Source organism: Cicer arietinum, unplaced genomic scaffold (genome assembly GCF_000331145.2).
Source record: "Cicer arietinum cultivar CDC Frontier isolate Library 1 unplaced genomic scaffold, Cicar.CDCFrontier_v2.0 Ca_scaffold_6340_v2.0, whole genome shotgun sequence".
Lineage (NCBI taxonomy): Eukaryota > Viridiplantae > Streptophyta > Magnoliopsida > Fabales > Fabaceae > Cicer > Cicer arietinum.
In genome coordinates this window covers 7,168-20,290 of record NW_027339987.1, presented here as the reverse complement: position 1 = coordinate 20,290, position 13,123 = coordinate 7,168, and the positions used below count along the sequence as shown (strand labels likewise).

Sequence of the window (13,123 nt, the reverse complement as noted above, 5' to 3'; positions counted from 1 at the left end):
TTCTAATCTTAAATCTACTAAGGAATTAGGGGTTACTTTGGAATTAAAGGTTCTGCCACTAAGACATTAGGGCAAGAATAATAAAGAGAATTCGGTAATAATTCAATAAAGGAATTCAGTAACTAGGATCAAATTAGACACCAAGGATGGATTCGAAGTAAAACTCATCCCCGACATTTTTCTCATTATAAAGGATCAATTTTATTATTGTTGTTAATTTCAAATATTATTTCAATCAATTCGGAAACTTTTTGTTTAATTTTAGTAATTAAATATAATTCAATAGTAGATAGCGTTTCAGCAAGTGTACTGAATCGTTGCAAGTAATATTAAAACAGTAATACCGAGTGTCGAACTCAAGGATTGCGTTTTACTATTGAATTATATTTAATTACTAAAATTGAACAAAAAGTTTCCGAATTGATTGAAATAATATTTGAAATTAACAACAATAATAAAATTGATCCTTTATAATGAGAAAAATGCCAGGGATGAGTTTCACTTCGAATCCAACATTGGTGTCTAATTTGATCCTAGTTAATGAATTCCTTTATTGAATTATTTCCGAATTCTCTTTATTATTCTTGCCCTAATGTCTTAGTGACAGAACCTTTAATTCCAAAGTAACCCCTAATTCCTTAGTAGATTTAAGATTAGAATTAAGCATTACCGTATAGAAATTCTTTTGTAAATTATTGCTTTGCAACTAATTTAATTGGTTTCATGACCTGCACCTATGTCTAGACTACAAATTCATGAATTTCTCATCTCAAGCATTCGTAAAGTCCACTTCTGTTTCAAAATACAAATCGTAGAACATTTTAGTGTTGATCAAGCAATAAAAAACATTAAGCACAGAGATGAGAAAAATAATTCAATAAACGCATTCATATAAATAGAAATCAAATCATAAAAATAAGGGTTTCATCTATCATCATGTAAAATGAATAAAGTCATACATAGATTAATACACGTTCATGAATGTATATAGATGATTGAACTTTCAATGCTAAAATATGTATTATTTGAAATTCATTTGGAGCCAAAAATAACTTAGGATAACTTGGATTGTAAGGTTATGCTATATGCCACATGCATACTGCAAGACCCCTCTAGATTGTATTTATGCACAATGTGCACTCTCACTAACACTTAAAAGTGTAAACTCAATAAATCACTCTCCTCAGAATCTAAAATCAACATAACAACTAAAAGTGTAAACTCAATAAATCACTCTCCTCACAATCTAAAATCAATTTTAAGTTTCTTAGATGGTATATCAAACATTGAGTTCATATATATATATATATATATATATATATATCAAAATAAAATTTAATATGCTTGTAAATTTATTAAAAAGTTGAAAGTTGAAGCCTTAAATATAACACAAAAATCAAATATAAGAGAAACAACATTAATAATGATGAGCATATACAAATAATTAAATGCTGGAAGATAACATATAAATGCGTTTTTTACCTTAACTGCTGAGCACTGACATTCTCCATTAAAGCAAATTATATAAGGATAAATGGGACAGTGGAAATCAATACAATCGATGTCTGACTTACAACTAAAAACTGTAATATATAAAATAAGAATAAAAAGTATTATTAAAAAAGATTAAGAGTTATGTAGAATATGAAAATATGAGAATGAACTTACCACTAACATCGACTACAGCAAGAAAAAGGAACACGAAAACGATCATAGTATAAAAAACTTTAAGAATTTTAGCCATTTTTACTCTACCTTTGCATGCAACAAATACAAAATTGTTTGATCACTTTATATTTGAAAAACCTCATGCTATGTTTATTTCAATTGAATAGTTTATAGTACAATGAAGGACCATGTTTGTCCCTTTAACTCGTGTAATTGATCACTTGACCTTAGAGTATATATTTAATTTTATCCCTTTAACTCGTGTAATTGATCACTTGACCTTAGAGTATATCTTTAATTTTGTCCCTTTAACTCGTGTAATTGATCACTTGACCTTAGTGTATAACTTTAATTTTTTATTTCTCGTATTTCCTTCAATATTAGAATGACATTCATAACCAACATTATGCCTCAATTAAATAGCTATTAGAACTTATATATTCAACAAAGAAAACATTTCTATGATAAAATATTTTTTAAATGTCTTTTAAGCCAAATACGATTTACAACCGAGTTAAAATTGATTCTAATATAGATTATTTGAATTCGATATAATAAAATCTTTCTCGACCGCTATTGAGGACACTTATCCATTTTATTGCAAATGAATTGACTTTATAGAGTAGTTAGATATTCTATTTAAATTGAACTACAACCAGCGCACCAGCTAGATTTTCATTTGAGCCTAACATTATTGAGAGATAGAAAGCTCAAAACTGCTTCAATATAGAAATAAGAGAATGTAAATAATGGAAATGCATATTCATAGATAGTCACAAGTTCAAGGAAAACGTACTTGAATTAGTCGATTAATTTAAAATGAGAACTTAATTACAATCGGTCAAAGTTATGGATTGTAGGTACTACACTTTAAAATGTTATTTATATTCAATAAATACCAATTGTACAGATCATAATAAGCTTACATCAATCAAAATAAACCTATTTTACTTGCAGTTTATCTGCTCTTCAAATTTACATACATTACTTGAAGTTTATCTGCTCTTTAGAATATTTAAGGAATTCACAACCAATCAACCATTTTTTTCATTGATGTAATTGCATATGATGCATTTGATTTTCTAAAGCAAAGTAGATTAGACAACTCAATTTTTCTTGTACCCTATTTTATTTAGAAATTGGTCATGAGACTAGATAAAAGACGGGGATAGAAATTGAACAAAAGCAGACATTCTTGTTCATAAAAAAACCACGGGACAATTTTCTGCCCAAGATACAAGCAATCATGAATACAAAAAATATATTTTTATATTTTCTACTAAAATATTATTAGCATTTTCTAATATTTCACGTCTCTCTCCTCTATCTATTTCTTTCTATTGTCCCATCTCTCTCTACCTATTGTCTCATCTCTCTCTTTCTATTGTTTCATCTCTCTCTCTCTTTCTCTCTCTCTCTCTCTCTCTCTCTCTCTCTCTCTCTCTCTCTCTTTTACTTACTCGTACCTCTTCATCTTATCTCTTTTTGCACTCATGTGTCTCACTCCCTCATATATCTTTGTCATGTATCTCTTCCTCTATTTTATATTGATGCATTTTAGTTCTTTCTACACGCATGTCTCTCTCTTATCTTTATTGATCCTTCACTTGTCTCTCTTTTTCACCCTTCAATATCTCCCTTCATTTAGAATAAGTAATCGCAATAAACAACCATTAGCTAAATTACCGATGAACTTTCATATTTGTCAATAATTGTTTTAAAAAACTCTTCCTAAAACTAGAATAATTATTAAATGTATCTTAGGAAAATCACGCATCATATTTGTTTCTTTAACTCACTTAACTGAAAATTTTACTATAGTAAGGAAGGCACATAAACCTTTGAGGTAATCAAAAGTCACTTACTATTACTAACCTTTCATTTTAATCCGTTCATATGTGTAGGGATTACAAAAGAGCAATTATAGTATTCAACAATGGCTAAATCGTTGTAGAAATAATGTACCAACGAAAGGACAAAATATTTATGCATAAATTAAAAAGCATTATAGGATAAAAGTCAATGCACAAATCTATCTATTATAATATATTAAAACAAATTCTCAGTTTTATTGAACGACACATCACACACTTATGTGTCACGTCACTTATATTCCTATGTTGCATTTTCATATGCTTCTACAATTCATCTCACACATTTTATTTCTCAATTTAACTTTTACATCATCATATACCTATGTTGAGAACCCACACACAGAAGTTCTTCATGAAAATAATTTTACTATTAAAGCTGCTCATAAAAATAATTTTATTATCTTCTCACTTCAATCAACTTTTAATACTTCTTCATTTCTAACTATGTATATTTAGAATAGTTGGTAAAAAACACATCATATCTTATATTAACTCAAGAATCATTCTTTCAATTCCTTCTTAAACTTTGGTGGAGAGTACAATTTAGATATAAAGTTTTGTCGTTTACACAACATTTAGTCATGCATGGCTTCTCAATTCTCACCCAACTATCAATGGAAAATGTGAGATTGTGTAATCTATAGGTGACTTCCTCAGTTGGGTCAAATCATTAATAATAAAAGACATCAAATAAGCAAATAAGAAACTAAATATCTAATAAGAAAAGTAATTTGTTCTAATCACTAACGATTATGGTCGCATTAGAAGTAGGGATGGTGAAGACCTCTAGAGAGTAATGCGCATAATATAATTTTTCAGTTGTTAAAACATAATTTCGAGCAAGTGTTGAAAAATAACAATCAACTATGAACTATATATACCGAAGATTGATTGAAACATTTAGGAGAAAAAGTATTCAAAAGTTAAAAAGAGTGCATAAGGAAGGAAAAAACCATTTTTAAGCTAATGGATCTCGACTATACAATTGGGGTGCTTTTAATTGGTTTTCATCATTGAATTTGTTGGTTTATTTTTGCTTGGTAATTGAAGTTTTGTGCATCTCTATGCTGCAATATTGAAAACATCTCAACTATACAATTGTTTATGCATGTGTGTTTATATTTGCCTTGTGGAATTTCGGCTAACTAATGGATTAAATCTTGCCTTTATGTGAAAATTATCTTGAAAATTATGATTTTAGATTAATAATGTTCTAACTTTGTTTGATATCCTTTGCTTTAATCTTATTTGTAGGTCCAGGATATGAATGCAGATTAATAATGTTGTGTTCTTTGCGTTTTGTATTTTTAGTGGATTGTTCTAGGTAATATTAAATTTATTATAGTATATTACAACAAAATAGTTATATAGCGTTGTCGTACCTTAATTAAAATAAATAGAAAAACGGTTTTAACTTCGCAACAACGTAAAACTGTTGTCATTGTAAATTTAAAAAATCGTTCTCTAAGAGGTAGCTACAAGTATAATTTTCACAAAGCCTTGTTGTTTCAAAAGAAAACTGTTGCGTAAGGCAAAGGCAATGCCATACACTGACCTATTGGTGAAAACTTAATTTCTACCAATTAGAGCCATAATCTACGTGATTTTTGTAAGTGTTTTGGTTATAAACATTTTGTTTCATGTGCCATATGTGATTTGATTTGTTTTAGTACTAAATGGATGCATATAGAAGAGCTTTTATTTTACCTTATTTTTCATCCATGTATCTTATATTTGTATAATTTTAGGGACAAACTTCTTTAAAGATCCAACATATTTAAGAGTTGTCTCTTCTAAACGGTGAATTCATACACACACAAGTTAGAAATCAAATTCATTATCTTATACTTAAGGAATTGAATCATTTACTCCTTAACGTCCAGTTAACTTAAACGGTTTTCAAAACAAAATATTAAGTAACCGAGACATTAAGAGATTCCCCCTCCTTAACGTCCAGTTAACTTAAACGGTTTTCAAAACAAAATATTAAGTAACCGAGACATTAAGAGATTCCCCCTCCTTAACGTCCAGTTAACTTAAACGGTTTTCAAAACAAAATGTTAAGTAACCGAGACATTAAGAGATTCCCCCTCCTTAACGTCCAGTTAACTTAAACGGTTTTCAAAACAAAATGTTAAGTAACCGAGACATTAAGAGATTCCCCCTCCTTAACGTCCAGTTAACTTAAACGGTTTTCAAAACAAAATATTAAGTAACCGAGACATTAAGAGATTCCCCCTCCTTAACGTCCAGTTAACTTAAACGGTTTTCAAAACAAAATATTAAGTAACCGAGACATTAAGAGATTCCCCCTCCTTAACGTCCAGTTAACTTAAACGGTTTTCAAAACAAAATATTAAGTAACCGAGACATTAAGAGATTCCCCCTCCTTAACGTCCAGTTAACTTAAACGGTTTTCAAAACAAAATGTTAAGTAACCGAGACATTAAGAGATTCCCCATTCTTAACGCCCAGTTTACTTAAACGGTTTTCAAAACAAAATATTAAGTAACCGAGACATTAAGAGATTCCCCATTCTTAACGCCCAGTTTACTTAAACGGTTTTCAAAACAAAATATTAAGTAACCGAGACATTAAGAGATTCCCCATTCTTAACGCCCAGTTTACTTAAACGGTTTTCAAAACAAAATATTAAGTAACCGAGACATTAAGAGATTCCCCCTCCTTAACGTCCAGTTAACTTAAACGGTTTTCAAAACAAAATATTAAGTAACCGAGACATTAAGAGATTCCCCCTCCTTAACGTCCAGTTAACTTAAACGGTTTTCAAAACAAAATATTAAGTAACCGAGACATTAAGAGATTCCCCATTCTTAACGCCCAGTTTACTTAAACGGTTTTCAAAACAAAATATTAAGTAACCGAGACATTAAGAGATTCCCCATTCTTAACGCCCAGTTTACTTAAACGGTTTTCAAAACAAAATATTAAGTAACCGAGACATTAAGAGATTCCCCATTCTTAACGCCCAGTTTACTTAAACGGTTTTCAAAACAAAATATTAAGTAACCGAGACATTAAGAGATTCCCCATTCTTAACGCCCAGTTTACTTAAACGGTTTTCAAAACAAAATATTAAGTAACCGAGACATTAAGAGATTCCCCATTCTTAACGCCCAGTTTACTTAAACGGTTTTCAAAACAAAATATTAAGTAACCGAGACATTAAGAGATTCCCCCTCCTTAACGTCCAGTTAACTTAAACGGTTTTCAAAACAAAATATTAAGTAACCGAGACATTAAGAGATTCCCCATTCTTAACGCCCAGTTTACTTAAACGGTTTTCAAAACAAAATATTAAGTAACCGAGACATTAAGAGATTCCCCATTCTTAACGCCCAGTTAGCTTAAACGGTTTTCAAAACAAAATGTTAAGTAACCGAGACATTAAGAGATTCCCCATTCTTAACGCCCAGTTTACTTAAACGGTTTTCAAAACAAAATATTAAGTAACCGAGACATTAAGAGATTCCCCCTCCTTAACGTCCAGTTAACTTAAACGGTTTTCAAAACAAAATATTAAGTAACCGAGACATTAAGAGATTCCCCGTTCTTAACGCCCAGTTAACTTAAACGATTTTTCTTTAAAACAAAATATTAAGTAACCGAGACATTAAGAGATTCCCCGTTCTTAACGCCCAGTTAACTTAAACGATTTTTCTTTAAAACAAAATATTAAGTAACCGAGACATTAAGAGATTCCCCCTCCTTAACGTCCAGTTAACTTAAACGGTTTTCAAAACAAAATATTAAGTAACCGAGACATTAAGAGATTCCCCCTCCTTAACGTCCAGTTAACTTAAACGGTTTTCAAAACAAAATATTAAGTAACCGAGACATTAAGAGATTCCCCCTCCTTAACGTCCAGTTAACTTAAACGGTTTTCAAAACAAAATATTAAGTAACCGAGACATTAAGAGATTCCCCATTCTTAACGCCCAGTTAACTTAAACGATTTTTCTTTAAAACAAAATATTAAGTAACCGAGACATTAAGAGATTCCCCCTCCTTAACGTCCAGTTAACTTAAACGGTTTTCAAAACAAAATATTAAGTAACCGAGACATTAAGAGATTCCCCATTCTTAACGCCCAGTTAACTTAAACGATTTTTCTTTAAAACAAAATATTAAGTAACCGAGACATTAAGAGGTTCCCCCTCCTTAACGTCCAGTTAACTTAAACGGTTTTCAAAACAAAATGTTAAGTAACCGAGACATTAAGAGATTCCCCATTCTTAACGCCCAGTTAGCTTAAACGGTTTTCAAAACAAAATGTTAAGTAACCGAGACATTAAGAGATTCCCCCTCCTTAACGTCCAGTTAACTTAAACGGTTTTCAAAACAAAATATTAAGTAACCGAGACATTAAGAGATTCCCCCTCCTTAACGTCCAGTTAACTTAAACGGTTTTCAAAACAAAATGTTAAGTAACCGAGACATTAAGAGATTCCCCATTCTTAACGCCCAGTTAGCTTAAACGGTTTTCAAAACAAAATGTTAAGTAACCGAGACATTAAGAGATTCCCCATTCTTAATTCTCATTTAACTTAACGATTTTCAAGACAAAACATTCAGTAAATAAGTCATTAAGAGATTCCCCATTCTTAATACTCATTTACTGAAACGATTTTCAAAAACGAACATTAAGTAACCGAGACATTAAGAGATTCCCCCTCCTTAACGTCCAGTTAACTTAAACGGTTTTCAAAACAAAATGTTAAGTAACCGAGACATTAAGAGATTCCCCCTCCTTAACGTCCAGTTAACTTAAACGGTTTTCAAAACAAAATGTTAAGTAACCGAGACATTAAGAGATTCCCCATTCTTAACGCCCAGTTAGCTTAAACGGTTTTCAAAACAAAATGTTAAGTAACCGAGACATTAAGAGATTCCCCCTCCTTAACGTCCAGTTAACTTAAACGGTTTTCAAAACAAAATGTTAAGTAACCGAGACATTAAGAGATTCCCCCTCCTTAACGTCCAGTTAACTTAAACGGTTTTCAAAACAAAATGTTAAGTAACCGAGACATTAAGAGATTCCCCATTCTTAACGCCCAGTTTACTTAAACGGTTTTCAAAACAAAATGTTAAGTAACCGAGACATTAAGAGATTCCCCATTCTTAACGCCCAGTTTACTTAAACGGTTTTCAAAACAAAATATTAAGTAACCGAGACATTAAGAGATTCCCCCTCCTTAACGTCCAGTTAACTTAAACGGTTTTCAAAACAAAATATTAAGTAACCGAGACATTAAGAGATTCCCCCTCCTTAACGTCCAGTTAACTTAAACGGTTTTCAAAACAAAATATTAAGTAACCGAGACATTAAGAGATTCCCCCTCCTTAACGTCCAGTTAACTTAAACGGTTTTCAAAACAAAATGTTAAGTAACCGAGACATTAAGAGATTCCCCATTCTTAACGCCCAATTAGCTTAAACGGTTTTCAAAACAAAATGTTAAGTAACCGAGACATTAAGAGATTCCCCCTCCTTAACGTCCAGTTAACTTAAACGGTTTTCAAAACAAAATATTAAGTAACCGAGACATTAAGAGATTCCCCATTCTTAACGCCCAATTAGCTTAAACGGTTTTCAAAACAAAATGTTAAGTAACCGAGACATTAAGAGATTCCCCATTCTTAACGCCCAATTAGCTTAAACGGTTTTCAAAACAAAATGTTAAGTAACCGAGACATTAAGAGATTCCCCATTCTTAACGCCCAATTAGCTTAAACGGTTTTCAAAACAAAATGTTAAGTAACCGAGACATTAAGAGATTCCCCATTCTTAACGCCCAATTAGCTTAAACGGTTTTCAAAACAAAATGTTAAGTAACCGAGACATTAAGAGATTCCCCCTCCTTAACGTCCAGTTAACTTAAACGGTTTTCAAAACAAAATGTTAAGTAACCGAGACATTAAGAGATTCCCCCTCCTTAACGTCCAGTTAACTTAAACGGTTTTCAAAACAAAATATTAAGTAACCGAGACATTAAGAGATTCCCCCTCCTTAACGTCCAGTTAACTTAAACGGTTTTCAAAACAAAATATTAAGTAACCGAGACATTAAGAGATTCCCCCTCCTTAACGTCCAGTTAACTTAAACGGTTTTCAAAACAAAATATTAAGTAACCGAGACATTAAGAGATTCCCCCTCCTTAACGTCCAGTTAACTTAAACGGTTTTCAAAACAAAATATTAAGTAACCGAGACATTAAGAGATTCCCCCTCCTTAACGTCCAGTTAACTTAAACGGTTTTCAAAACAAAATGTTAAGTAACCGAGACATTAAGAGATTCCCCCTCCTTAACGTCCAGTTAACTTAAACGGTTTTCAAAACAAAATATTAAGTAACCGAGACATTAAGAGATTCCCCCTCCTTAACGTCCAGTTAACTTAAACGGTTTTCAAAACAAAATATTAAGTAACCGAGACATTAAGAGATTCCCCCTCCTTAACGTCCAGTTAACTTAAACGGTTTTCAAAACAAAATATTAAGTAACCGAGACATTAAGAGATTCCCCCTCCTTAACGTCCAGTTAACTTAAACGGTTTTCAAAACAAAATATTAAGTAACCGAGACATTAAGAGATTCCCCCTCCTTAACGTCCAGTTAACTTAAACGGTTTTCAAAACAAAATATTAAGTAACCGAGACATTAAGAGATTCCCCATTCTTAACGCCCAGTTTACTTAAACGGTTTTCAAAACAAAATATTAAGTAACCGAGACATTAAGAGATTCCCCATTCTTAACGCCCAGTTTACTTAAACGGTTTTCAAAACAAAATATTAAGTAACCGAGACATTAAGAGATTCCCCATTCTTAACGCCCAGTTTACTTAAACGGTTTTCAAAACAAAATATTAAGTAACCGAGACATTAAGAGATTCCCCATTCTTAACGCCCAGTTTACTTAAACGGTTTTCAAAACAAAATATTAAGTAACCGAGACATTAAGAGATTCCCCATTCTTAACGCCCAGTTTACTTAAACGGTTTTCAAAACAAAATATTAAGTAACCGAGACATTAAGAGATTCCCCATTCTTAACGCCCAGTTTACTTAAACGGTTTTCAAAACAAAATATTAAGTAACCGAGACATTAAGAGATTCCCCATTCTTAACGCCCAGTTTACTTAAACGGTTTTCAAAACAAAATATTAAGTAACCGAGACATTAAGAGATTCCCCATTCTTAACGCCCAGTTTACTTAAACGGTTTTCAAAACAAAATATTAAGTAACCGAGACATTAAGAGATTCCCCCTCCTTAACGTCCAGTTAACTTAAACGGTTTTCAAAACAAAATATTAAGTAACCGAGACATTAAGAGATTCCCCCTCCTTAACGTCCAGTTAACTTAAACGGTTTTCAAAACAAAATATTAAGTAACCGAGACATTAAGAGATTCCCCCTCCTTAACGTCCAGTTAACTTAAACGGTTTTCAAAACAAAATATTAAGTAACCGAGACATTAAGAGATTCCCCCTCCTTAACGTCCAGTTAACTTAAACGGTTTTCAAAACAAAATATTAAGTAACCGAGACATTAAGAGATTCCCCCTCCTTAACGTCCAGTTAACTTAAACGGTTTTCAAAACAAAATATTAAGTAACCGAGACATTAAGAGATTCCCCCTCCTTAACGTCCAGTTAACTTAAACGGTTTTCAAAACAAAATATTAAGTAACCGAGACATTAAGAGATTCCCCCTCCTTAACGTCCAGTTAACTTAAACGGTTTTCAAAACAAAATATTAAGTAACCGAGACATTAAGAGATTCCCCCTCCTTAACGTCCAGTTAACTTAAACGGTTTTCAAAACAAAATGTTAAGTAACCGAGACATTAAGAGATTCCCCCTCCTTAACGTCCAGTTAACTTAAACGGTTTTCAAAACAAAATATTAAGTAACCGAGACATTAAGAGGTTCCCCCTCCTTAACGTCCAGTTAACTTAAACGGTTTTCAAAACAAAATATTAAGTAACCGAGACATTAAGAGATTCCCCATTCTTAACGCCCAGTTTACTTAAACGGTTTTCAAAACAAAATATTAAGTAACCGAGACATTAAGAGATTCCCCATTCTTAACGCCCAGTTTACTTAAACGGTTTTCAAAACAAAATATTAAGTAACCGAGACATTAAGAGATTCCCCATTCTTAACGCCCAGTTAGCTTAAACGGTTTTCAAAACAAAATGTTAAGTAACCGAGACATTAAGAGATTCCCCATTCTTAACGCCCAGTTAACTTAAACGATTTTTCTTTAAAACAAAATATTAAGTAACCGAGGCATTAAGAGGTTCCCCCTCCTTAACGTCCAGTTAACTTAAACGGTTTTCAAAACAAAATGTTAAGTAACCGAGACATTAAGAGATTCCCCATTCTTAACGCCCAGTTTACTTAAACGGTTTTCAAAACAAAATATTAAGTAACCGAGACATTAAGAGATTCCCCATTCTTAACGCCCAGTTTACTTAAACGGTTTTCAAAACAAAATATTAAGTAACCGAGACATTAAGAGATTCCCCCTCCTTAACGTCCAGTTAACTTAAACGGTTTTCAAAACAAAATATTAAGTAACCGAGACATTAAGAGATTCCCCCTCCTTAACGTCCAGTTAACTTAAACGGTTTTCAAAACAAAATATTAAGTAACCGAGACATTAAGAGATTCCCCCTCCTTAACGTCCAGTTAACTTAAACGGTTTTCAAAACAAAATGTTAAGTAACCGAGACATTAAGAGATTCCCCCTCCTTAACGTCCAGTTAACTTAAACGGTTTTCAAAACAAAATGTTAAGTAACCGAGACATTAAGAGATTCCCCCTCCTTAACGTCCAGTTAACTTAAACGGTTTTCAAAACAAAATATTAAGTAACCGAGACATTAAGAGATTCCCCATTCTTAACGCCCAGTTTACTTAAACGGTTTTTAAAACAAAATATTAAGTAACCGAGACATTAAGAGATTCCCCATTCTTAACGCCCAGTTTACTTAAACGGTTTTTAAAACAAAATATTAAGTAACCGAGACATTAAGAGATTCCCCATTCTTAACGCCCAGTTAACTTAAACGATTTTTCTTTAAAACAAAATATTAAGTAACCGAGACATTAAGAGATTCCCCCTCCTTAACGTCCAGTTAACTTAAACGGTTTTCAAAACAAAATGTTAAGTAACCGAGACATTAAGAGATTCCCCCTCCTTAACGTCCAGTTAACTTAAACGGTTTTCACAAACGCACATTAAGTAAACTAGACATTAAGAGATTCCCCATTCTTAATACTCATTTAACTTAATGGTTTTCAAATTCCACACAACACAAACTCAAACAAATTCTCACATCAAAACATATCAATTCATTTATTCACAAATCCAACCATACACATATCAAATTTCATCAATATCAATTAAGAGCATGTCAAAAACAACGAACACAAATCGACACAATCCACTACTCAAAACACACAAGTTTCATTTACTCAAAATCTTACATACGAGAGGTAAATTCATTTTTCCCAAAACAATACTCCAATCCTAACAAAATTCGTTTCCATACAACCACA

The 13,123-nt window shown here is 32.0% G+C and overlaps 1 long non-coding RNA gene across 1 annotated transcript in view; it reads right to left on the bottom strand.

The window, feature by feature from the left end:
• LOC113784338 (uncharacterized) overlaps positions 1-1,849 on the bottom strand; it is a 3,616-nt gene extending 1,767 nt beyond the window's left edge. Inside the window, exons 1-2 of the long non-coding RNA XR_003470369.2 lie at positions 1,669-1,849; positions 1,483-1,583 (exon numbers count right to left, since the gene is read on the bottom strand). This is a non-coding gene — a long non-coding RNA (uncharacterized lncRNA). The remainder of the gene's footprint in view (positions 1-1,482; positions 1,584-1,668) is intronic.
• Positions 1,850-13,123: the final 11,274 nt, after the last annotated feature.